The sequence below is a fragment of the Palaemon carinicauda genome, chromosome 11 (genome assembly GCF_036898095.1).
Source record: "Palaemon carinicauda isolate YSFRI2023 chromosome 11, ASM3689809v2, whole genome shotgun sequence".
Classification (NCBI taxonomy): domain Eukaryota; kingdom Metazoa; phylum Arthropoda; class Malacostraca; order Decapoda; family Palaemonidae; genus Palaemon; species Palaemon carinicauda.
Window position 1 is genome coordinate 147,281,517 of NC_090735.1, and position 10,000 is coordinate 147,291,516.

Here is a 10,000-nt window from a genome sequence, read left to right on the forward strand (position 1 = left end):
AAACCGAATTGCTTAGACAGACTGATCTTCATTGAAACCGAATTGCTTAGACAGACTGATCTTCATTGAAACCGAATTGCTTATACAGACTGCTCGTCATTTTCCGTAAAGAGAATTTCTATCTAAATAATGGTCGTCATAGCTTCAATTAGAAAACTTGAAAAGTTCTTGTTCTTTTGCGTGGAGTAAATATTACATGCCTCTGAAGTAAAAAAGGGAGTATAAGAAATAGGGTGATAAATGATATTATGGATGCAAAATAGGGAGGTGAAAAGAAGACAAAAATGAATTAAGGAATGGTCTCATGGTCAGGGAGCTATTATATTGAAATTAATATCCATCTTAGATTCTTCATAACCAGTACAATTTCTACCCATCCATTAGGAACTTATAACCAGTACAATCGCTACCCATCCAATAGGAACTTATAACCAGTACAATCGCTACCCATCCAATAGGAACTTATAACCAGTACAATCGCTACCCATTCAATAGGAACTTATAACCAGTACAATCGCTACCTATCCAATAAGAACTTATAACCAGGACAATCGCTACCCATCCAATAGGAACTTAAAACCAGTACAATCGCTACCCATACAATAGGAACTTAAAACCAGTACAATCGCTACCCATCAATAGGAACTTAAAACCAGTACAATCGCTACCCATCCAATAGGAACTTATTTTCCGATTTTTTAATCAGGTTTGTTCACCAACAACCAAAGAATCGACCCGTTCGACAAACCTGTTTTCTCAGATCCTCTTTTTTTTTTTTTTTTTTTTTTTTTTTTTTTTTTTTTTTTTTCTCAACACCAGTTTCCTTGTCTTGCAATCGCTTGTAGAAGGCGTGGGTTGTGTGCTGGGATAAAAATAAATTAATATATTTTGCATAACTAACAATTGTTAAGCTTATTTAACAGTGCATCAAGAGAATTAGGAAAGGAAAGAGTAATGTCTGAAATAGATTAAATAAATGATTAAATATATACGAAACTCGTGCAATATATGGAGTATGTTGAATGACCTGAAAATACAGAACCATTCATACAATTAGCAGTAGTTTATATACTACGAGTGATGTACAGTTATCATAATCAAATTTTAAATATTTTAAGCTGCTCCGCAGAAATATAATATCTAAAATATCTGAAAATAGTTTGAAAAATATATGTCTTGAATTTTATCTGTATGATGGTATTAGATTAAATTATACTATAGTTTATATGTTTTATATTATGATATTCCCATCCTTTTTCTATTTGAGGCTTCTATGGAGATGATATTCTTGCTATTTTTTATTTAAATCACACATACATACATAATAATAAACACACACACATATAAGTTATTTGTTATTATAATTTATCCTGTTTTTTCCATGAGGCTGCTAAGGAAATGAAATTGTTGCTAATCTTGTTTAAATCACACATACACACACGCCAGCAGGGTAAAGGTGAGAAGACGATGGATTAACGAACTAAGAAAATTTTCAGTATAGACTGGCGTAAAAAGACAATAAACAGACGTGAGTGGAAGAACATGTCTGAGGCCTTTGTTCAGCAGTGGACCAGCAATGGCTGATGTGATGATGATGATCATATACAGTATATACGTGTGTGTGTCTGTGCGCAATATATATATATATATATATATATATATATATATATATATATGTATATATATATATATATATATATATATATATATGAATGTATATACTGTATATATATATATATATATATATATATATATATATATATATATATATAGATGATGCACAGACACACACACGTGCATACTGTATATCTATATTATCATCATCATCATCATCATCATCACATCAGCCATTACTGGTCCACTGCTGAACTAAGGCCTCAGACATGTTCTTCCACTCACGTCTGTTTATGGTCTTTCTACGACAGTTTATATCCACAATTTTCTTAGTTCGTTAATCCAACGTCTTCTCATCCTTATCCTTCTTATTTTGTAATCTCTAGGGACCAATTCTGATATTCTTTTATAAATATATATATATATATATATATATATATATATTTATATATATATATATATATATATATATGTATATATATATATATATATATATATATATATATATATACTGTATATATATATATATATATATATATATATATACTATATACGTATAAATGCATGTATATATATACATATATATATATGTATATATATGTGTATATATATGCATATATATATATATATATATATATATATATGTATATATATATATATACACATGCATATATATACACATATATATATGCTGTATATATATATATATATATATATATATATATATATATATATATATATACATATATATATATACAGTATATATATATATATATATATATATATATATATATATATATATATATATATATATATGTGTGTGTGTGTGTGTGTGTGTGTATTAATGTTATCATTATCATTATCATCATCATCATTATTATTATTATTATTATTATTATTATTATTATTATTATTATTATTATTATGTATCTGTTACTACCACTGTATTGTTGCAAAATCCAATATAAGTCATAAACGTTAAGACTTCTCTAGGTCTTCCTTAATCTTTCTTTGCCTAAGCATAATTAAACAGGACTAGGAATATTCGGCAGAGGAGATGCTTTGCACTAAAGTGCTAAAACTCCTGAAGACAAATCCTTTGCATTATTATTATTATTATTATTATTATTATTATTAGGAGTCGTGGTGAGCTGTACATCTGCATATAATGGCGTATACATTGGAAAGTTGTCTACGCTGAAGCACGAAGTTTCCGGTGATGTTTACGCCGTAGATAGATTTACTCTTCTCATTAAAAACTTCAACTTCGACGGGAATGCGCCAGGTGAGTTATTGCAAGTGTATTTTCGTTTTTCAATAAAACACAATTCGAACCTTTAGTATGGATTCTATTGATCATAGATACGAACAATTAAAAGAAACTTTATTTGATTCCCATTTAAATATAAGCACCAAGAAAGCAATTATGTATGACTTCTGCTCAAAAAAAAAAATATATAAAACTTTGTATGATTTATTTTAAAATCAATGTATACGAATAGATAATGAAATATATATGTTCTACTCTATATTGAAACATAAAATACACAGTAGAATGTTATTTCACTAAACAGAAAAAACAAAGTAAAAAACAAAAACATACAGGATTTCTGAGATCATTATGGAAAAGACAGTTTCCATTTGGGTAATTCAAAACTTGTAATATTCCTACGAAGAACTGAAATGAAGCAGTTTATGAGCAATCTTTGTGATTAGTTTCCCACAGACTTGAATGAGATTATTTCAGAAAACTGTCATAAATATCCGTAAAATCATATAATTTACACATATAAATTGCTAACGAGTATTGTTATTGTTTCAGCCGTCTACTTCTATGCTGGCAATAGGACGCCGGAACCCAGCGGGAAGGGTTTCATTATACCTGATGAACGTGGCAGGTAAGACTTTTGGGAAAACTGGTAATTAATATTTTCTTTTCATCTAACAATGTTTTAATTGTCAAAAAGTAACCTATGTCTAATAGTGATAACGATGTACTGATTTGATCCCCCCCAATCTTTTTTTATTTATTCATTTATTTATTTATTTATTTTTTTGTTTGGCAGTGAAATTCATTCGGTTTCTCAGAGAATTTATTTCAAAGTAGGGAAAAAATTCTGTGGAAACGAGATATGTGTAGTTTATGAAAGCATAACGTATAAGTGCTTAGTATATATATATATATATATATATATATATATATATATATATATATGTGTGTGTGTGTGTGTGTGTGTGTGTGTGTGTGATTCACTCGTGTATTTTTTATTTTAAACAACTAAACTGTGCATGGATTAAGCGCTAATTCAGGAAAAAGACTTTATATTTCAGAATAGAGAATGATTTTTGGCTATAGAATTTTACAGCTCAAACTTTGATTGATGGAAGTGCCAGTTATATTAGGAGTAGGCAATAAAAGCTTCAGAATTCAATGAAAAATTCAACTCGAAAATAGAATTCAATAAAAGATTCAACTCAAAAATAGAAGTCAATGAAAAACTCAACTCGAAAATGGAATTTAATGAAAGATTCAACTCGAAAATAGAATTAAATTAAAGATTCAAAGCGAAAATAGAATTCAACAAAAGGTTCAACTCGAAAATAGAATTGAATGAAAGATTCAACTCGAAAATAAATTTCAATGAAAGATTCAACTCTAAAATAGAATTCAATGAAAGATTCAAGTCGAAAATAGAATTGAATGAAAGATTCAACTAAAAAATATTTCTATAGAACGAGAGTATTGTAGAAATAGCAGCATTGCATTGGATACTTTTACGTGGTATTTTAATTAATGTTAATGGAGGACTGGAGGTTCTTGAATTATATTGCCAAGTGAATTTACTTATAATGAATGATAGGGTATGCATAGACTAATGACTTTAGGTTTATTTCCTTTCGAGGGTCATTTGGAAAATGAGTGTTTTCATGAGGATGGTTGTGTTTCATATACCTGAATATTAGTGGTTATGTTTAATACATTTGTTGATTATAAATACATATATTCACACTCACACACACGTGTATATATATACATACATACATACATATATATATATATATATATATATATATATATATATACACATACATACATATGCAGTATATATATATATATATATATACACACACACACATATATATATATATACACACACACACACACACACACACACACACATATATATATATATATATATATATATATATTATATATATATATATATATATATATATATATATATATATACATATATATATCATGACACCTCTAGTACATTAAAAGTAAAGCTATATGTTCGGTAATCAAACAGATTTTATCATTGCAATATGACTAAAGATATAATACATTGTGTCTTTCCCGCTCTTTTTAAAAGAATAAATAGTGAGATATTCTTTATAACCTCATTATCAATTCAGACACAAAATCATGTGCATTGCTACTCCCAACTAACGTATTGTCAGTGTATCTTTCAAAGTTTCTAAAGTATTGAGACTACAGCTTAGAAAATTCAACAACTAATTTTTCTTTAAGTGATATATAAATTCAAAATTAGGTAATACCTTATACCATTAAACCATTCAGATATGAAGGCTTTCATATGTAAAAATTTTAATAAAAATTTCGTTTTCACACACTAGAGGTACATCCCCGAATTAAATATAAGGTGTCCTTTATTTACGTGCTGTTTTCTTTACTTGCAGCGTTGAGCCTCTGGGTGCTTACAAGAATAGGAATTTGGTTCTCCGGTTTCCTGTAACCGAGGAAGGACAACAATCCGTTGATAATATCCTTTGGCTGTCTATCTGGTGCTTAGAAGTAGGAGTAAGTTTTCCATTTCATCTTTATTGTTGTTACTGTGCTGGGTCAATATATATTCAACACGTAGAGTAGACAAGCTTTACTGGAAGCAGTATGTGGTAATTTTTATCAGTTATATGATCTTTAAGAGTTCATCTTTGACGTCCAAGCAACGATTTTATTGAATCAAAGCGCTTATTACTCATCTTCATTATTGTAGACATTGCATATCATTATTTTAGGCATTTTCCCAATTTTTCTCGTCTCGGTGTCGGCAAAATATTTTTGAATATTGTTTGCTGACGCGTAGACAGGTCGGTAAAAAATAAGAAACTATCTTTCTAAAAAGATAAAGGAAGAGTTTAATGATGAATATGTAGATAGTAAAGAAAAGTAATAAAACTATGGAAATGTAATGGTGTGCAAACACGGAGTCTCTAGAAGTATTCTTTACAGGTCGACTTTGGCAACGTGAAGATTCCCCGTGGCCTGAGACTACCAGAGCCCCAAGTGACACGAGGCAATTACATTAGTAGACGCCGCCAACATCAGCATCGATAATTTCGCCAATGATGCCAGTGTTTCAGGTAGGAGAATTTTCTTCTTGGACTATCATTGCGTTGAGTGAGTGACTTCGAATTATTTTGATGATAGGTAATTAAGTGAGTGACTTCGAATTATTTTGACGATAGGTAATTAAGTGAGTGACTTCGAATTATTTTGACGATAGGTAATTAAGTGAGTGACTTCGAATTATTTTGACGATAGGTAATTAAGTGAGTGACTTCGAATTATTTTGACGATAGGTAATTAAGTGAGTGACTTCGAATTATTTTGATGATAGGTAATTAAGTGAGTGACTTCGAATTATTTTGACGATAGGTAATTAAGTGAGTGACTTCAAATTATTTTAATGATAGGTAATTAAGTGAGTGACTTCGAATTATTTTGTTGATAGGTAATTAAGTGAGTGACTTCGAATTATTTTGACGATAGGTAATTAAGTGAGTGACTTCGAATTATTTTGACGATAGGTAATTAAGTGAGTGACTTCGAATTATTTTGACGATAGGTAATTAAGTGAGTGACTTCGAATTATTTTGACGATAGGTAATTAAGTGAGTGACTTCGAATTATTTTGACGATAGGTAATTAAGTGAGTGACTTCGAATTATTTTGACGATAGGTAATTAAGTGAGTGACTTCGAATTATTTTGACGATAGGTAATTAAGTGAGTGACTTCGAATTATTTTGACGATAGGTAATTAAGTGAGTGACTTCGAATTATTTTGACGATAGGTAATTAAGTGAGTGACTTCGAATTATTTTGACGATAGGTAATTAAGTGAGTGACTTCGAATTATTTTGACGATAGGTAATTAAGTGAGTGACTTCGAATTATTTTGATGATAGGTAATTAAGTGAGGGACTTCGTAATTACGTAAGTGACTTCGAATTATTTTGACGATAGGTAATCAAGTGAGTGACTTTGAATGAATTATTTTGATGATAGGTAATTAAGTGAGTGACTTCGAATTATTTTGACGATAGGTAATTAAGTGAGTGACTTCGAATTATTTTGACGATAGGTAATTAAGTGAGTGACTTCGAATTATTTTGATGATAGGTAATTAAGTGAGTGACTTCGAATTATTTTGATGATAGGTAATTAAGTGAGTGACTTCGAATTATTTTGACGATAGGTAATTAAGTGAGTGACTTCGAATTATTTTGATGATAGGTAATTAAGTGAGGGACTTCGTAATTACGTAAGTGACTTCGAATTATTTTGACGATAGGTAATCAAGTGAGTGACTTTGAATGAATTATTTTGATGATAGGTAATTAAGTGAGTGACTTCGAATTATTTTGACGATAGGTAATTAAGTGAGTGACTTCGAATTATTTTGACGATAGGTAATTAAGTGAGTGACTTCGAATTATTTTGATGATAGGTAATTAAGTGAGTGACTTCGAATTATTTTGATGATAGGTAATTAAGTGAGTGACTTCGAATTATTTTGACGATAGGTAATTAAGTGAGTGACTTCGAATTATTTTGATGATAGGTAATTAAGTGAGGGACTTCGTAATTACGTAAGTGACTTCGAATTATTTTGACGATAGGTAATCAAGTGAGTGACTTTGAATGAATTATTTTGATGATAGGTAATTAAGTGAGGGACTTCGTAATTACGTAAGTGACTTCGAATTATTTTGATAAAAGGTAATTAATTGAGTGACTTCGAATTATTTTGATGATAGGTAATTAAGTGAGCGACTTCGAATTATTTTGATGATAGTTAGGTAATTAAGTGAGTGACTTCGAATTATTTTGATGATAGGTAATTAAGTGAGTGACTTCGAATTATTTTGATGATAGTGAGGTAATTTAGTGAGTGACTTCGAATTATTTTGATGGTGGTGAGGTAATTAAGTGAGTGACTTCAAATCATTTTGATGGTAGCGAGGTAATTAAGTGAGTGACTTCAAATTATTTTGATGATAGTGAGGTAATTAAGTGAGTGACTTCGATTTGTTTTGATGATAGTGAGCTAATTGAGTGACTTCGAATTATGTTGATGATAGTGATCTAATTGAGTGACTTCAAATTATTTTGATGATAGTGAGGTAATTTAGTGAGTGACTTCGAATTATTTTGATGGTAGTGAGCTAATCTTATTTTAGACACATTACAAAGGATCGTTTGGTTGATATCCTTATACACTTCGACATCGCAATGCTTGTAGCTGTCAATGCAGATTAATGGAATTTAAAACTACTCATCAAGTTTGCTGTTTTTGTTTGGCTTGAAGATAATCTGCATAAACTTTCATATTTCACTATTTTCTTTTGTAAGACTTGATATCATTTATTGGATTTAATTTTTTCTCTATTTATCTATTTGTCTATGTACATGTATGAATTTATTTATATCTAGATGTACAGTATAAAAGAAGGCCAGTGCTTGTTGAATAATTTCTCTCCATCTATCTAATGTGCATCTATTTACTTATCGATATGCGTTTATATTTGACTATATATTTTTAGTACCTGCTCAGTGGCTCTTTTTTGCGAGAAATAAACAGAGCTCAAAATAATCTACTTTTGTATAAGATCATTACTTTCTAAAGAGCTGAACTTGATTAGGTGAACCGAGAGAGAGAGAGAGAGAGAGAGAGAGAGAGAGAGAGAGAGAGAGAGAGAGAGAGAGAGATAGGATTCTATGAAAGTGATGCGCTATCAAATACCAAAAAACTTCAAGAGTGATGATGATGAATATTTGATAAATAATACGAAACTAATTGTGACCCTTTCTAACTTCCAGACGCCCAGTTCACCAGTTCCTGATCAAAACCGGAGGTGCCGACCCCGTCTTCAAACAAGTACCAGACGAGAAGGGTTTCCTGATTCCTTTGAGGATGTACAATAGGAAGACCATTCCCCTTTACGTCACAAACGAGGTTCATGGACGCCCCATACATCTCTTCGGAGTCTGGTCACTATCCTGGGGCGTCCTGGCCTCCGTCTCCTTCGATATTTACCACTTCGTCCAGCCAAAGTTTTAGCAAGAATTTTTTTTTTTTGAGTCCTTTGCCGTGACTCTTGGTTAAAATCCTTTGATTATCTTGTTTCTAATCGTGTTGTTTACTGAGCGATATATTGGAGAAGAACTTTCTTATATCCAACTCTCTATTTTCCTTTGGAAATTATATTAATATAGCTCAGTCAGTAAAATCTACATAAAAAAAAAACGTTTATAAAACTTTTTTCATTCCATATGAAAGACTATCACGCACGCTGCTTATCCATCATACCTGAATTAACGTTTTACGAAACGTAAAAAAGGTACATTCTCACTTTCATACCACAAATCATATATATTAGACATAATGAATTCCCATCACTCTATGATGTAAATAAAGGCTAATTGACTTTCAGTGAGTCACCGTCTTGACCCCATTTGGCGATGCGTGATAGATAAGTGTTCCGATGAATTATGGAAGTGTCTTAATTTCCTACTTTCTAAATCCTAGTTGTTTGGTATTTCCTGTATTAGATGGTTGGCAAAACTTAATCTTACTGTTTATTTTTACTATTTTTTTCCTATTCCTTTGTTCATTGGTAATAGATTTAGTTTTCCTTTCTTTCTGTTCTCTTGTTTTGTTATATTGGATCTGTGAAGTTATATATTTTTCGAATAAAACTAGGGAGAAAAATATAAGTATATGTATATATACATATATATATATATATATATATATATATATATATATATATATATATATATATATATATATATGCATATATATATATATTTATATATATATATATATATAAATATATATATATATATATATATATATATATATATATATATATATATATATATATTCTGTACATGTACATACACACAAATATCATTATCGTTATATAGCTGTTGTTAATAATTTTAAAGAGATAGGCAAATAAAGTTGTTGAAAAAATATTTTTCTTTTTTCTTCCTCGGAAAATATATGAACTTGTCTAAAGAGTTGGAACTTGACATATCGCTAAACACTTAGCGATAAGACATTTAACAT

The 10,000-nt window shown here is 29.8% G+C and overlaps 1 pseudogene; it reads left to right on the top strand.

The window, feature by feature from the left end:
* LOC137649836 (protein Skeletor, isoforms B/C-like) overlaps positions 1-9,633 on the top strand; it is an 11,117-nt pseudogene extending 1,484 nt beyond the window's left edge.
* Positions 9,634-10,000: the final 367 nt, after the last annotated feature.